Consider the following 14,754-nt stretch of genomic DNA (forward strand, 5'->3'; position numbering starts at 1 on the left):
AGTTTCACTGACATCAGTTTCCCTTGCTCCCTCAAGTCCCAAGGAGGAGAGGTGGATCAGACCAGGTGAGTGCTGCACACATAGTGGGTTTGGGTCACAGCTAAGAGAATTTAAATTTAGGAATCCCCAGTCTTTGAAAGGGGACTACTAGCAAGCCTGCCCACCCTTTGCCTAGAGAGAGATGTTCTTATTAAGCTGATCAGGAAACAGTCAAATCTACCCTCTCCCCTGGAGGGGTTTCTAACTTCCAAGGCTGTTATATACAAGTATATGTCAATAAAAATATTTGAAAAAGAAAAAAAAAATACTTTCAATATGAAACCGAGTTTTCAATAATCCCCTTTTATTCACTTAAACACAATTTTTACGTTTCTTTTTAGTTTTTGTTTACATTCTTACAAGGAAAATCAACTATTAAATAAAGATTAGTATATCTGTAAGAAAATTTTTATTTTTCTAAATATAAAAAAAAAAAATTTGAAATAATAGTCCAGGACAAATGTCGTCACAAGGTGACTAGAATTATCATGAAGAGTTGCACCCTGACAGTTTTAACTGGACTATCTGGTTGTACAGGTAAAAATTAATTTTATGAAAATACTTATGTGTAAGGAAAAGCCCAATTCCTCCATTAGAACTTGTATATTCAGGGATGGCCAATCAGTGTAATAAGCAGATTACTACCATCATCACATTTAATACATTTTGTGATTTAATCAATTACTTCATCTAATCTTAGTAGGCTAAAAAAGTTTTAATTTTCTGAAAGTAAGTTTATTTCTTAACACTTCAAATAAAAGAGAACAAAAACTCCTCAGCAGGAAAAATATGTGCTTAATGTCTTACTGCTTTCATCCACGTTTAAAATAATTTATTTGGATTCTGACAATGTTATTGACATTACATTTTCAATACATGCCAAATTTTCTCTTACCTGGAGCACAGAAGAAAAAGAGATGTAGAGAAACTTCTTTGGGCCTGGCGCAGTTGCTCATGCCTCTAATCCCAGCACATTGGGAGGTCAATGAGGGCAGATTGCTTGAGCTCAGGAGTTCAAGACCAGTTTTGGCAACATGGCAAAACCCCATCTCTACAAAAAAAAATTAAAAAAAAAAAAACAACCCAGACACCAGACATAATGGCGCGCACCTGTAGTCTCAGCTACTTGGGAGACTGAGGTGGGAGGATCCCTTGAGCGGCGGGGGCGGGGGGGGGGGGGGGGGGGGCGGTGGCGGGAGGTTGAGAGGCTGCAGTGAGCTGTGATTGAGTTACTGCAATTCAGCTTGGGTGTCAGAGTAAGATCCTGTTTCAAAAAAAGAAAAAAGTCTTTGCATTTAAATTTGTTAATTTGTAAATTACACTAAATCTCACTTGAGAAAATTTTGTTTCTAAATGAGACTTTACAAACTCTTTTTTGAAGTGTAAAAGTTAACTTTAGTTTGTTACCTGTATCTACTCTTTTTAAAGGGGAGATGGAAGGATGAAGGCAATACTGTCTAATAAAACTTTCTGCAATGACGGAAACATCCTATATCTACACAATCCAAATACAGTAGCCTCTAGCCATGTATGGCTATTGAACATCTGAAACAGAGAGAGAGAGGGAGAATTTTTTTTTTTTTTTTTTTTTTTTTTTTTTTCTACTTTGTATATCTTTATTCTTCTTGCTTCACCACCTTTCATGTTCTAAGAAGAAATGTAAATGAAATGATACATCACATAGTCCTTTATAGCTCTATATCATTATTGTTTAGTCTTCTCATGTTGAGACACATCTCTAAGTAAAGATACAATATGATACCCCACTGACAATAGCACATTGGTATAGAAGAAAAATCAGTTTTCAGAGTGAGAAATAGGATAAGTATTGCCGAAGTCAGGAATCCAGTTTCTATTTATGTCATGGTATAGAACTTCTATAGGATATCTTTCTGAAAGACTTTTTATAATGAGGGGAGGTTTCTGTTAAGGATGGATGATTAACATAAATATCGTGTAGGCTGGACTCAGGGAAATTTAATTCCATGTCTATTAAGTCTCTGTATTCCTTTCAAGTCTTGAATTATCAACATGAAGTTTCATCAGCTGTTTAATTAGCTTCCGATCCAGGCATCTCACTACTATATACCAAAAAAGAAAAAAAATTCCATAGCCTGTGAGCTAGGTGAAGTGTGAAAAGTAAATAATACTTTTATTATTTATCTTTAATTTTCTGACATGGAGCGTCACTCTGTTGCCCAGGCTGGAGTGCAGTAGCACGATCTCTGTTCATTGCAGCCTCCACTTCCTGGACTCAAGCGATTCTCCTGCGTCAGCCTCCCGAGTAGCTGGGATTACAAGTGCATGCCACCACGCCTGGTTGATTTTCTTTTTGTATTTTCAGTAGAGATGGGGTTTCGCCATGTTGGCCAGGCTGGTCTCAAACCCCTGACCTCAAGTGATCTGCCTGCCTTGGCCTCCCAAAGTGCTAGGATTACAGGTGTGAGCCATTACGCCTGGCTGCCCTCAATACATTTATTTATTTACTTATTTATTTTTATTTTTTTCTGGTGGATGCTCTCTTGCCCCCTCCCCTAAACTGAGATATCCCCATTTGGCACTTTGCCTAGTTGGAGTCAAGCTCCAAGTTTTAGACTTAACAAGAGTGAGGTATGTGCTCATTTTTCCTCTGATAAACTCACCCATGCAGAGGGGATGATGAGTGATCTTGATGGGCAGCATGTCAAAGGGGCATTTTGAGGGCAGTATCTTTTTTTTTTTTTTTTTTTTTTTTTTTTTTCTCTTTTTTTTTTTTTTTTTTTTTTATTATACTTTAAGTTCTAGGGTACATGTGCATAACGTGCAGGTTTGTTACATATGTAAACTTATGCCATGTTGGTGTGCTGCACCCATCAACTCGTCAGCACCCATCAATTCATCATTTATATCATGTATAACTCCCCAATGCAATCCCTCCCTCCTCCCCCCTCCCCCCTCCCCATGATAGACCCCAGTGTGTGATGTTCCCCTTCCCGAGTCCAAGTGATCTCATTGTTCAGTTCCCACCTATGAGTGAGAACATGGGGTGTTTGGTTTTCTCTTCTTGTGATAGTTTGCTAAGAATGATGGTTTCCAGCTGCATCCATGTCCCTACAAAGGACGCAAACTCATCCTTTTTTATGGCTGCATAGTATTCCATGGTGTATATGTGCCACATTTTCTTAATCCAGTCTGTCACAGATGGACATTTGGGTTGATTCCAAGTCTTTGCTATTGTGAATAGTGCCGCAATAAACATACGTGTACATGTGTCTTTGTAGTAGACTAATTTATAATCCTTTGGGTATATACCCAGTAGTGGGATGGCTGGGTCATATGGTACATCTAGTTCTAGATCCTTGAGGAATTGCCATACTGTTTTCCATAATGGTTGAACTAGTTTACAATCCCACCAACAGTGTAAAAGTGTTCCTATTTCTCCACATCCTCTCCAACACCTGTTGTTTCCTGACTTCTTAATGATTGCCATTCTAACTGGTGTGAGATGGTATCTCATTGTGGTTTTGATTTGCATTTCTCTGATGGCCAGTGATGATGAGCATTTTTTCATGTGTCTGTTGGCTGTATGAATATCTTCTTTTGAGAAATGTCTGTTCATATCCTTTCCCCACTTTTTGATGGGGTTGTTTGTTTTTTTCTCGTATATTTGTTTGAGTTCTTTGTAGATTCTGGATATTAGCCCTTTGTCAGATGAGTAGGTTGCAAAAATTTTCTCCCATTCTGTAGGTTGCCTGTTCACTCTGATGGTAGTTTCTTTTGCTGTGCAGAAGCTCTTTAGTTTAATTAGATCCCATTTGTCAATTTTGGCTTTTGCTGCCGTTGCCTTTGGTGTTTTAGACATGAAGTCCTTGCCCATGCCTATGTCCTGAATGGTACTACCTAGATTTTCTTCTAGGGTTTTGATGGTATTAGGTCTAACATTTAAGTCTCTAATCCATCTTGAATTAATCTTCGTATAAGGGGTAAGGAAAGGATCCAGTTTCAGCTTTCTACTTATGGCTAGCCAATTTTCCCAGCACCATTTATTAAATAGGGAATCCTTTCCCCATTTCTTGTTTCTCTCAGGTTTGTCAAAGATCAGATGGCTGTAGATGTGCGGTATTATTTCTGAGGACTCTGTTCTGTTCCATTGGTCTATATCTCTGTTTTGGTACCAGTACCATGCTGTTTTGGTTACTGTAGCCTTGTAGTATAGTTTGAAGTCAGGTAGCGTGACGCCTCCAGCTTTGTCCTTTTGACTTAGGATTGTCTTGGCAATGCGGGCTCTTTTTTGGTTCCATATGAACTTTAAAGCAGTTTTTTCCAATTCTGTGAAGAAAGTCATTGGTAGCTTGATGGGGATGGCATTGAATCTATAAATAACCTTGGGGAGTATGGCCATTTTCACGATATTGATTCTTCCTATCCATGAGCATGGTATGTTCTTCCATTTGTTTGTGTCCTCTTTGATTTCACTGAGCAGTGGTTTGTAGTTCTCCTTGAAGAGGTCCTTTACATCCCTTGTAAGCTGGATTCCTAGGTATTTTATTCTCTTTGAAGCAATTGTGAATGGAAGTTCATTCCTGATTTGGCTCTCTGCTTGTCTGTTGCTGGTGTATAAGAATGCTTGTGATTTTTGCACATTAATTTTGTATCCTGAGACTTTGCTGAAGTTGCTTATCAGCTTAAGGAGATTTTGGGCTGAGACAATGGGGTTTTCTAAATATACAATCATGTCATCTGCAAACAGGGACAATTTGACTTCTTCTTTCCTAACTGGATACCCTTGATTTCTTTCTCTTGCCTGATTGCCCTAGCCAGAACTTCCAACACTATGTTGAATAGGAGTGGTGAGAGAGGGCATCCCTGTCTTGTGCCAGTTTTCAAAGGGAATTTTTCCAGTTTTTGCCCATTCAGTATGATATTAGCTGTGGGTTTGTCATAAATAGCTCTTATTATTTTGAGGTACGTTCCATCAATACCGAATTTATTGAGCGTTTTTAGCATGAAGGGCTGTTGAATTTTGTCAAAAGCCTTTTCTGCATCTATTGAGACAATCATGTGGTTCTTGTCTTTGGTTCTGTTTATATGCTGGATTACGTTTATTGATTTGCGAATGTTGAACCAGCCTTGCATCCCAGGGATGAAGCCCACTTGATCATGGTGGATAAGCTTTTTGATGTGCTGCTGAATCCGGTTTGCCAGTATTTTATTGAGGATTTTTGCATCAATGTTCATCAGGGATATTGGTCTAAAATTCTCTTTTTTTGTTGTGTCTCTGCCAGGCTTTGGTATCAGGATGATGTTGGCCTCATAAAATGAGTTAGGGAGGATTCCCTCTTTTTCTATTGATTGGAATAGTTTCAGAAGGAATGGTACCAGCTCCTCCTTGTACCTCTGGTAGAATTCAGCTGTGAATCCATCTGGTCCTGGACTTTTTTTGGTGGGTAGGCTATTAATTGTTGCCTCAATTTCAGAGCCTGCTATTGGTCTATTCAGGGATTCAACTTCTTCCTGGTTTAGCCTTGGGAGAGTGTAAGTGTCCAGGAAATTATCCATTTCTTCTAGATTTTCTAGTTGATTTGCGTAGAGGCGTTTATAGTTTGATGGTAGTTTGTATTTCTGTGGGGTCAGTGGTGATATCCCCTTTATCATTTTTTATTGCATCTATTTGATTCCTCTCTCTTTTTTTCTTTATTAGCCTTGCTAGCGGTCTGTCAATTTTGTTGATCTTTTCAAAAAACCAACTCCTGGATTCATTGATTTTTTGGAGGGTTTTTTGTGTCTCTATCTCCTTCAGTTCTGCTCTGATCTTAGTTATTTCTTGCCTTCTGCTAGCTTTTGAATGTGATTGCTCTTGCCTCTCTAGTTCTTTTAATAGTGATGTTAGAGTGTCCATTTTAGATCTTTCCTGCTTTCTCTTGTGGGCATTTAGTGCTATAAATTTCCCTCTACACACTGCTTTAAATGTGTCCCAGAGATTCTGGTATGTTGTATCTTTGTTCTCATTGGTTTCAAAGAACATCTTTATTTCCGCTTTCATTTCGTTATGTACCCAGTAGTCATTCAGGAGCAGGTTGTTCAGTTTCCATGTAGTTGAGCGGTTTTGATTGAGTTTCTTAGTCCTGAGTTCTAGTTTGATTGCACTGTGGTCTGAGAGACAGTTTGTTATAATTTCTGTTCTTTTACATTTGCTGAGGAGTACTTTACTTCCAATTATGTGGTCAATTTTGGAATAAGTGCGATGTGGTGCTGAGAAGAATGTATATTCTGTTGATTTGGGGTGGAGAGTTCTATAGATGTCTATTAGGTCCGCTTGGTGCAGAGATGAGTTCAATTCCTGGATATCCTTGTTAACTTTCTGTCTCGTTGATCTGTCTAATGTTGACAGCGGAGTGTTGAAGTCTCCCATTATTATTGTATGGGAGTCTAAGTCTCTTTGTAAGTCTCTAAGGACTTGCTTTATGAATCTGGATGCTCCTGTATTGGGTGCATATATATTTAGGAGAGTTAGCTCTTCCTGTTGAATTGATCCCTTTACCATTATGTAATGGCCTTCTTTGTCTCTTTTGATCTTTGATGGTTTAAAGTCTGTTTTATCAGAGACTAGGATTGCAACCCCTGCTTTTTTTTGTTCTCCATTTGCTTGGTAGATCTTCCTCCATCCCTTTATTTTGAGCCTATGTATGTCTCTGCATGTGAGATGGGTCTCCTGAATACAGCAGACTGATGGGTCTTGACTCTTTATCCAGTTTGCCAGTCTGTGTCTTTTAATTGGAGCATTTAGTCCATTAACATTTAAGGTTAATATTGTTATGTGTGAACTTGATCCTGCCATTATGATATTAACTGGTTATTTTGCTCGTCAGTTGATGCAGTTTCTTCCTAGCCTCGATGGTCTTTACATTTTGCCAAGTTTTTGCGATGGCTGGTACCGGTTGTTCCTTTCCATGTTTAGGGCTTCCTTCAGGGTCTCTTGTAAGGCAGGCCTGGTGGTGACAAAATCTCTAAGCATTTGCTTATCTGTAAAGGATTTTATTTCTCCTTCACTTATGAAACTTAGTTTGGCTGGATATGAAATTCTGGGTTTAAAATTCTTTTCTTTAAGAACGTTGAATATTGGCCCCCACTCTCTTCTGGCTTGTAGAGTTTCTGCCGAGAGATCTGCTGTTAGTCTGATGGGCTTCCCTTTGTGGGTGACCCGACCTTTCTCTCTGGCTGCCCTTAAGATTTTTTCCTTCATTTCAACTTTGGTGAATCTGGCAATTATGTGTCTTGGAGTTGCTCTTCTGGAGGAGTATCTTTGTGGCGTTCTCTGTATTTCCTGAATTTGAATGTTGGCCTGCCCTACTAGGTTGGGGAAGTTCTCCTGGATGATATCCTGAAGAGTGTTTTCCAACTTGGTTCCATTTTCCCCCTCACTTTCAGGCACCCCAATCAGACGTAGATTTGGTCTTTTTACGTAATCCCATACTTCTTGCAGGCTTTGCTCATTTCTTTTTCTTCTTTTTTCTTTTGGTTTCTCTTCTCGCTTCATTTCATTCATTTGATCTTCAATCGCTGATACTCTTTCTTCCAGTTGATCGAGTCGGTTACTGAAGCTTGTGCATTTGTCACGTATTTCTCGTGTCATGGTTTTCATCTCTGTCATTTCGTTTATGATCTTCTCTGCATTAATGAGTCTAGCTGTCAATTCTTCCACTCTTTTTTCAAGATTTTTAGTTTCTTTGTGCTGGGTACGTAATTCCTCCTTTAGCTCTGATAAGTTTGATGGACTGAAGCCTTCTTCTCTCCTCTCGTCCAAGTCATTCTCTGACCAGCTTTGATCCGTTGCTGGTGATGGGCTGCGCTCCTTTGCAGGGGGAGATGCGCTCTTATTTTTTGAATTTCCAGCTTTTCTGCCCTGCTTCTTCCCCATCTTTGTGGTTTTATCTGTCTCTGGTCTTTGATGGTGGTGACGAACTGATGGGGTTTTGGTATAGGTGTCCTTCCTGTTTGATAGTTTTCCTTCTGACAGTCAGAAGGACTCTCTGTTGGTCTGTTGGAGATTGCTTGAGGTCCACTCCAGACCCTGTTTGCCTGGGTATCAGCAGCAGAGGTTGCCGAAGATAGAATATTGCTGAACAGCGAGTGTACCTGTCTGATTCTTCCTTTGGAAGTGTCCTCTCAGGGGTGTACTCCACCCTGTGAGGTGTGGGGTGTCAGACTGCCCCTAGTGGGGGATTTCTCCCAGCTAGGCTACTCAGGGGTCAGGGACACACCTGAGCAGGCAGTCTGTCCGTTCTCAGATCTCAACCTCCGCGTTGGGAGATCCGCGGCTCTCCCCAAAGCTGTCAGACAGAGTCGTTCGCGTCTGCACCGGCTCCCGCTACTTCCCCTGTTGGTCTTCAGCTGTGCGCTGTCCCCAGAGGTGGAGACTACAGAGACAGGCAGGCTTCCTTGAGCTGCTGTGAGCTCCACCCAGTTCGAGCTTCCCAGCGGCTTTGTTTACCTACTTAAGCCTCAGCAATGGCGGGCGCCCCTCCCCCAGCCTCGCTGCTGCCTTGCGGATAGATCGCGGCAGACTGCTGTGTTAGCAGTGAGGGAGGCTTCGTGGGCGTGGGACCCTCCCGGCCAGGTGTGGGATATATTCTCCTGGAATGCCTGTATGCTTACAGCGCAGTATTGGGGTGGGAGTTACCCGATTTTCCAGGTGTTGTGTGTCTCAGTTCCCCTGGCTAGGAAAACGGATCCCCTTCCCCCTTGCGCTTCCAGGTGAGGCGATGCCTCGCCCTGCTTCAGCTCTCGCTGGTCAGGCTGCAGCAGCTGACCAGCACCGATTGTCCGGCACTCCCTAGTGAGATGACCCCAGTACCTCAGTTGAAAATGCAGAAATCACCGGTCTTCTGTGTCGCTCGCGCTGGGAGTTGGAGACTGGAGTTGTTCCTATTCGGCCATCTTGCTCTGCCCCCCGAGAATTTTGTTTTTAGCTAGTTTTTAGTAAAAGCTTTATTGCAAGGTTTGCAAACCCCTTTTTTTTTTTTTTTTTTTTTTTTTTTTTTTTTTGAGGCAGAGTCTCTTTCTGTCACCCAGGCTGGAGTGCAGTGGCACGATCTCGGCTCACTGCAAACTCCGCCTCCTGGGTTCACACCATTCTCCTGCCTCAGCCTCCCGAGTAGCTGGGACTACAGGCGCCCACCACCACGCCCGGCTAATTTTTGTGTTTTTAGTAGAGACGAGGTTTCACCTTGTTAGCCAGGATGGTCTCGATCTCCTGACCTCCTGATCCGCCCACCTCAGCCTCCCAAAGTACTGGGAGGACAGGCGTGAGCTACCGCACCCGGCCTGCAAACCACTTTTTAACCTTTGTATTTTAGATTTTACATGCCATCAACAGATCTTTACAAAATGTTTACATTATGATATGTAACTATAAAAAAAGAATAAAATTTCTCTCCATGTCACTAAAGATCATTGATTTAGTAGAGAGCTATGCTATGAATATGTTTAATATTTGTAGACTGTTGAAACATTACCACTTAAGAAATTTCTAACCAAGAAATTCAAAATGTGAGTCTGTTCCTAAGAAACTAATATAAATTTTTATTGTAGAGATTATGTATGTAGGTCATCAATAATGATAGTCAGAATTTTCAGAATATTAATACAATGATCTCACACTATTATGACCTTTTCCTATTATGGTCCAATTCACAGTTACTAATTATATTGCCTTTATTATTTTGCTTCAAATACCATATTTTCACCATCAAAATCAAACCCACATAATAGTAAATATTTGGGGATAAACAATAAAATCTAAGCAGGACATTATGAGACAGTCAAAACGGCCATAGTAGGATGGCAATTCTATTTCTGATTAGAATATTTAATGTTCTTTTTTATTCAAAATGGTTACTCCCATCTTGCTCTGTTAGTCTCTACACACCAGTTCCTCGATTTCAGTGAAATCAATTATGAAATGTTAAAATTTGTATTTGGATTAGGGGAGGGAAAGATGATTGTATTCTATTGTCAGTATTTTCAGAAGCAGAATAACTGAGCCGATTTGGGGAAAAGGTTCTATCCTAGGTATCAAAAAACATAGCTTTTGCCTCGTAGAAACTGCTAACAGATACTCTACACGTAAAATTGAGTACTTTCAACTTATTAAATGTTTGGCATGATTTCTAATATCACGTTTTATGTGTATTGGGGTAAAAAATTATGACTGTGTCTTGCCTCTATAGATACCATCAGGGCAAGTGAATTCAGTTTGAAAGTTAGACCCTGAACAAGGATAATCCGGCTTATATTATTAGCATATATTAAAATATTTAGCTAAAAATATTTAGCTTTCTCATGTTAGGTATATGAAAAGCATAGCAAATATCCAACTATCCATGGTATAGCTTTCTTTCATCTCATGATTAGAAAAGAGTTTCTTATATAATTCATACTGGCCTCAAATCATGATCTTTACTTGTTTTGGGTTTATACTGTGAACAAAAAGAGTCAAGCTCTGTAAAATATTGGAAGAGGTTTATTCTGAGCCAGATATGAGTGACCATGGCCTGTGACACAGCCCTCAGGAGGTCGGTCCTGAGAACATGTGTCCCAGGTGGTCAAAGTGCAGCTTGGTTTCATATATTTTTATAGAGGCATGAGATACCAATCAAATGCATTTAAGAAATATGTTGGTTTGGTTCAGAAAGATGGGACAATTCAAAGTGGGGGCTTCCAGGCAATAGGTAAATTTAAACATTTCCTGGTTGACAATTTGTCGAGTTTGTCTAAAGACCTGGGATCAATAGAAAGGAAATGTTCATGTTAAGATAAAACATTGTGGAGACCAAGGTTCTTTTAAGATCTTACAGTGGCTTCCCTCAGAGACAATAGATGACAAATGTTTCCTATTACGATTTTTAAAGGTGGTAGACTCTTGGTTAATCTCTTTAGGATTGGAAGGGCCTGGAAGAAAAAGAGCTAGCTATGTTAATAGAGATTCTTTACAAATGCAGATTTTCCCCCACAAAGGACAGCTTTGCAGGGCCCTTTCAAGATATGGCAAAGAAACATGTTTCGAAGTAAGATATTTTGACTTTCTTATTTGTCACATGTTATGCCAGAATCAGATTGAAAAGTAAGTCACAGTAAAATAAATAAAACCCATCTGATGAGAATTTGTAGTTTGCAGAGCATGACTTTCCAGACCCCTCAGATAGGAATTTGGGGAGGATTAAGAAAAAAAAAAAATCAGAGCTTAGTCCTCAGTCCCCTCTCTTGGACAAATGTTCAGACCAACAAACAGCAGCAGGTCCCACGGTCCTAGGAAGGCTCATTCCTAGAGTTGTCTGGTTTGGCCATCTGACAAGGTGTCCTGGCACTAGTAAGGCTCATTCCTAGAGCTCTCTGATTTGATGGTAATACTTTTAAATATTAAGCTGGGTGCGGTGGCTTACGCCTGTAATCCCAGCACTTTGGCAGGCCAAGGTGTGTGGATCACAAGGTCAGGAGTTCAAGACCAGCCTGGCCAAGATGGTGAAACCCTGTCTCTACTAAAAAAAAAAAAAAAAAAAAAAAAGACAAAAAAATTAGCTGGGTGTGGAGGCATGCGCCTGTAATCCCAGCTACTCCGGAGGCTGAGGCAAGAGAATCGCTTGAACCTGGAAGACGGAGGTTGCAGTGAGCCAAGATGGCACCACTGCACTCCAGCCTGGGCAACAGAGCGAGACTCTGTATCAATCAATCAATCAATCAATCAATCAATATTAGCTATTTGGATCATGGGGGAGGATGTGGTCTGACCCAGTATAATAGCCATTTGTTTAAGGGGTGAGATGGAGTCAGGCCTAGGGTTTAGTAAAAACAAAGAAACAAAACTCCCGGGCCAGATGTATTTTGCGATCTATCATGATCCAGGTCCTTAATTGTGCCTTTTCCTTTTGCTGTATCTGGCATAACATTTACAAGAGTTGCATAATGCTAATATAGTAAGAAATATAATAAAGATAGTGAAGATTGAGTGTCCAAGGTTATAGGTAGAATCAGAGGGCAGTAAACAAGCCAATCTGCCAGAAAAACCCCTGTATGCCTTATTATGTGCTTTGATCAAACTCACAATGTGTTCAACCCCCTTATTAAGGGTTATTTGAACTTTATGATAAATCTTATTTGAGGATTGTAGGACTGACATTAAATCAGAATCCAATAAATTTAGTGTCTCTTCTAGGCAATTTGTCTCCATAGGTATAATAACCTGAGGAGGGTATTAATGAATTGCAAGAAACACCTGGTCCTCAGTGTCTAAATTGTTATAAACTTGCTAACAGTAGAAAAATCTATTTTTCCTAACAGTAGAAAAATCTATTTTTCACACCACTTTTGTATTGCACCATATACTGGTATTTGGGAGAGAAAAGAAGGCTTTGTCACAGGAGAAGTCATGTAGTTCTACAGTGGCATTTCTTTTTGTCCCTTGGCAGGACTCCCTATGGCTGAGAGCCTTAAGAGTCGAAAGACTTATAGCCAATTAATTGTTCCAGGCCAGCTAGGAATGGATATGGACAGGCATTTGTTACTTCTTAAAATTATTTTAAGTAAAAAAGCCAACAACAAAACCAAAAGGCAGTTACAAGACTGACTTATTTTTAACTTCTATGTGTTGAGCTACTATAAGCTTGGTTTTTGTTACAGACTTTTAGCAATTAGCTATATAAAACATAAGCATTGCTCTGAAAAATAATTAAACATGTATATATCTATATCTATATAGATATAGATACATTTATCTTCACAACTCATAATTGGGAGTGTTATACCCAGAAGGCTTTGTTACAAGGTATTTTTATTCTGTTATTTTACTAGTTAGTAAATATTTCCTTTTAATTCTATAGTAAGCAGAAAATTTTTATAGTTGTGGTGGATGCAAAAGTGACACATGATAGTTTAGAAGGCAATTAAACTTGTTTTACCTGATATTTAGGCATTTTTGTACTCCCTTTTAGATTTGGAGGGTTTGACTTTGACCTAGTTTTATCCCTCAAAACTGACCCTTACAGTCCTATGCACCCATCTCTTCCACGATAGTTCCTGGGCCTACAGGGAGGCAGCTTGTAAAGTTTTAGCAGCAGAGCATTAGCGATGAAACAGATCTGGGCCCAGTGGGATGCCAAATGAGGGAGATTCATATCTCCAGAATACCGTGGCTTTGGTTTCCTTGGAAGTAAAACAAGGAGAGATAAATAACAATTATAGTTTAACAATTATAAGAGTAATTGAGGCCGGGCGTGGTGGCTCACACCTGTAATCCCAGCACTTTGGGAGGCCGAGGCGGGTGGATCACCTGAGGTCAGGAGTTCTAGACGAGCCTGGCCAACATAGTGAAGCCCTGTCTCTACTAAAAATACAAAAATTAGCTGGAAGTGGTGGCAAGTACCTGTAATCCCAGGTTCTAAGGGGGGCTGAGGCAGGAGAATCGCTTGAACCTGGGAGGTAGAGGTTGCCGTGAGCCGAGATACCACCATCGCACTCCAGCCTGGGGGACAAGAGCGAGGCTTCATCTCAAAAAAAAAAAAAAAAAAAAAAAAAAAGAGTAATTGGTATGTCAGAACAGAAAAGGAAACTTATTCCATTAGGGCACCAATTAAAAATATGAAGAAAAATTATAATCTAATACATTCTAGAGGATTATTGTAGCCAAGAAATAACGATCTAATCTGTACTCGAAAAAGTTAGGGCTGAAATCTAGTATTAAGTATTACATTTTCCCCTTGAAAGTATTTTTTTAGCTGCCTTTATTTATTAAAGAGAAAATTATAGCAAGGCCAATTCGTGTGCAAGGTCAGTTTTGGGCTTATTATGCTTGCTTGATTATTTGCATAAAATACATTGATAATTGATTGGCCATATAAACTTGTCTTAAGTTGGCTATTGCTGGAACTTTGCCTAAAAATAGGCTATTTTAGTTTAAGTCTTGGTAAAATAACCAGTGTCTCCAATTGTTTTTTTAGACAGAGTCTCGCTCTGTCACCCAGGCTGGAGTGCAATGGCAAGAACTTGGCTCACTGCAACCTCTGCCACCCGGACTTAAGCGATTCTCCTGCCTCAGCCTCCTGAGTAGCTGGGATTACAGGCACCTGCCACCATGCCCGGCTAATTTTTGTATTTTTAGTAGAGACGGGGTTTCACCATGTTGGTCAGGCTGGTCTCGAACTCCTGACCTCGTGATCTGTCCGCCTGGGCCTCCCAAAGTGCTGGGAGTCCAGGCATGAGCCACCGTGCCCAGCCCATTTACTGGAATTCTTAAAAATATTAGGAGAAAAACAACCCTAGAACTGTAAATATTATATGTAGTGTTAATGTAAATAATAAATATAAGACAACACTAACGACACCACAGGATGCCCTAAAATATTGCATGTTAAAACATTATTTTTGTTTTGAAAATTAATTTAGTTTATTCCTCTCAACTACCAAATTAGTTTGGCATAAAAAGACACAGGGCATAAGGGGGAAATTATTGAAATATTTTACTAAATCACTGAGTAGAATGCCCTTCTCAGAGAGAAGAGGATCACTTTTTAATGGCCAGATGATCAGCATGGTATTCAAATTACACAACCACAGTTACCTATAAAATTTGGTTTTAAAGAACATTTATTTCGGCCAGGCGTGGTGGCTTACGCCTGTAATCCCAGCACTTTGGGAGGCCGAGTCGAGTGGACCACCTGAGGTTAGGAGTTCTATACCAGCCTG

Source organism: Rhinopithecus roxellana, chromosome 7 (assembly GCF_007565055.1).
Source record: "Rhinopithecus roxellana isolate Shanxi Qingling chromosome 7, ASM756505v1, whole genome shotgun sequence".
NCBI classification, from domain to species: Eukaryota; Metazoa; Chordata; class Mammalia; order Primates; family Cercopithecidae; genus Rhinopithecus; species Rhinopithecus roxellana.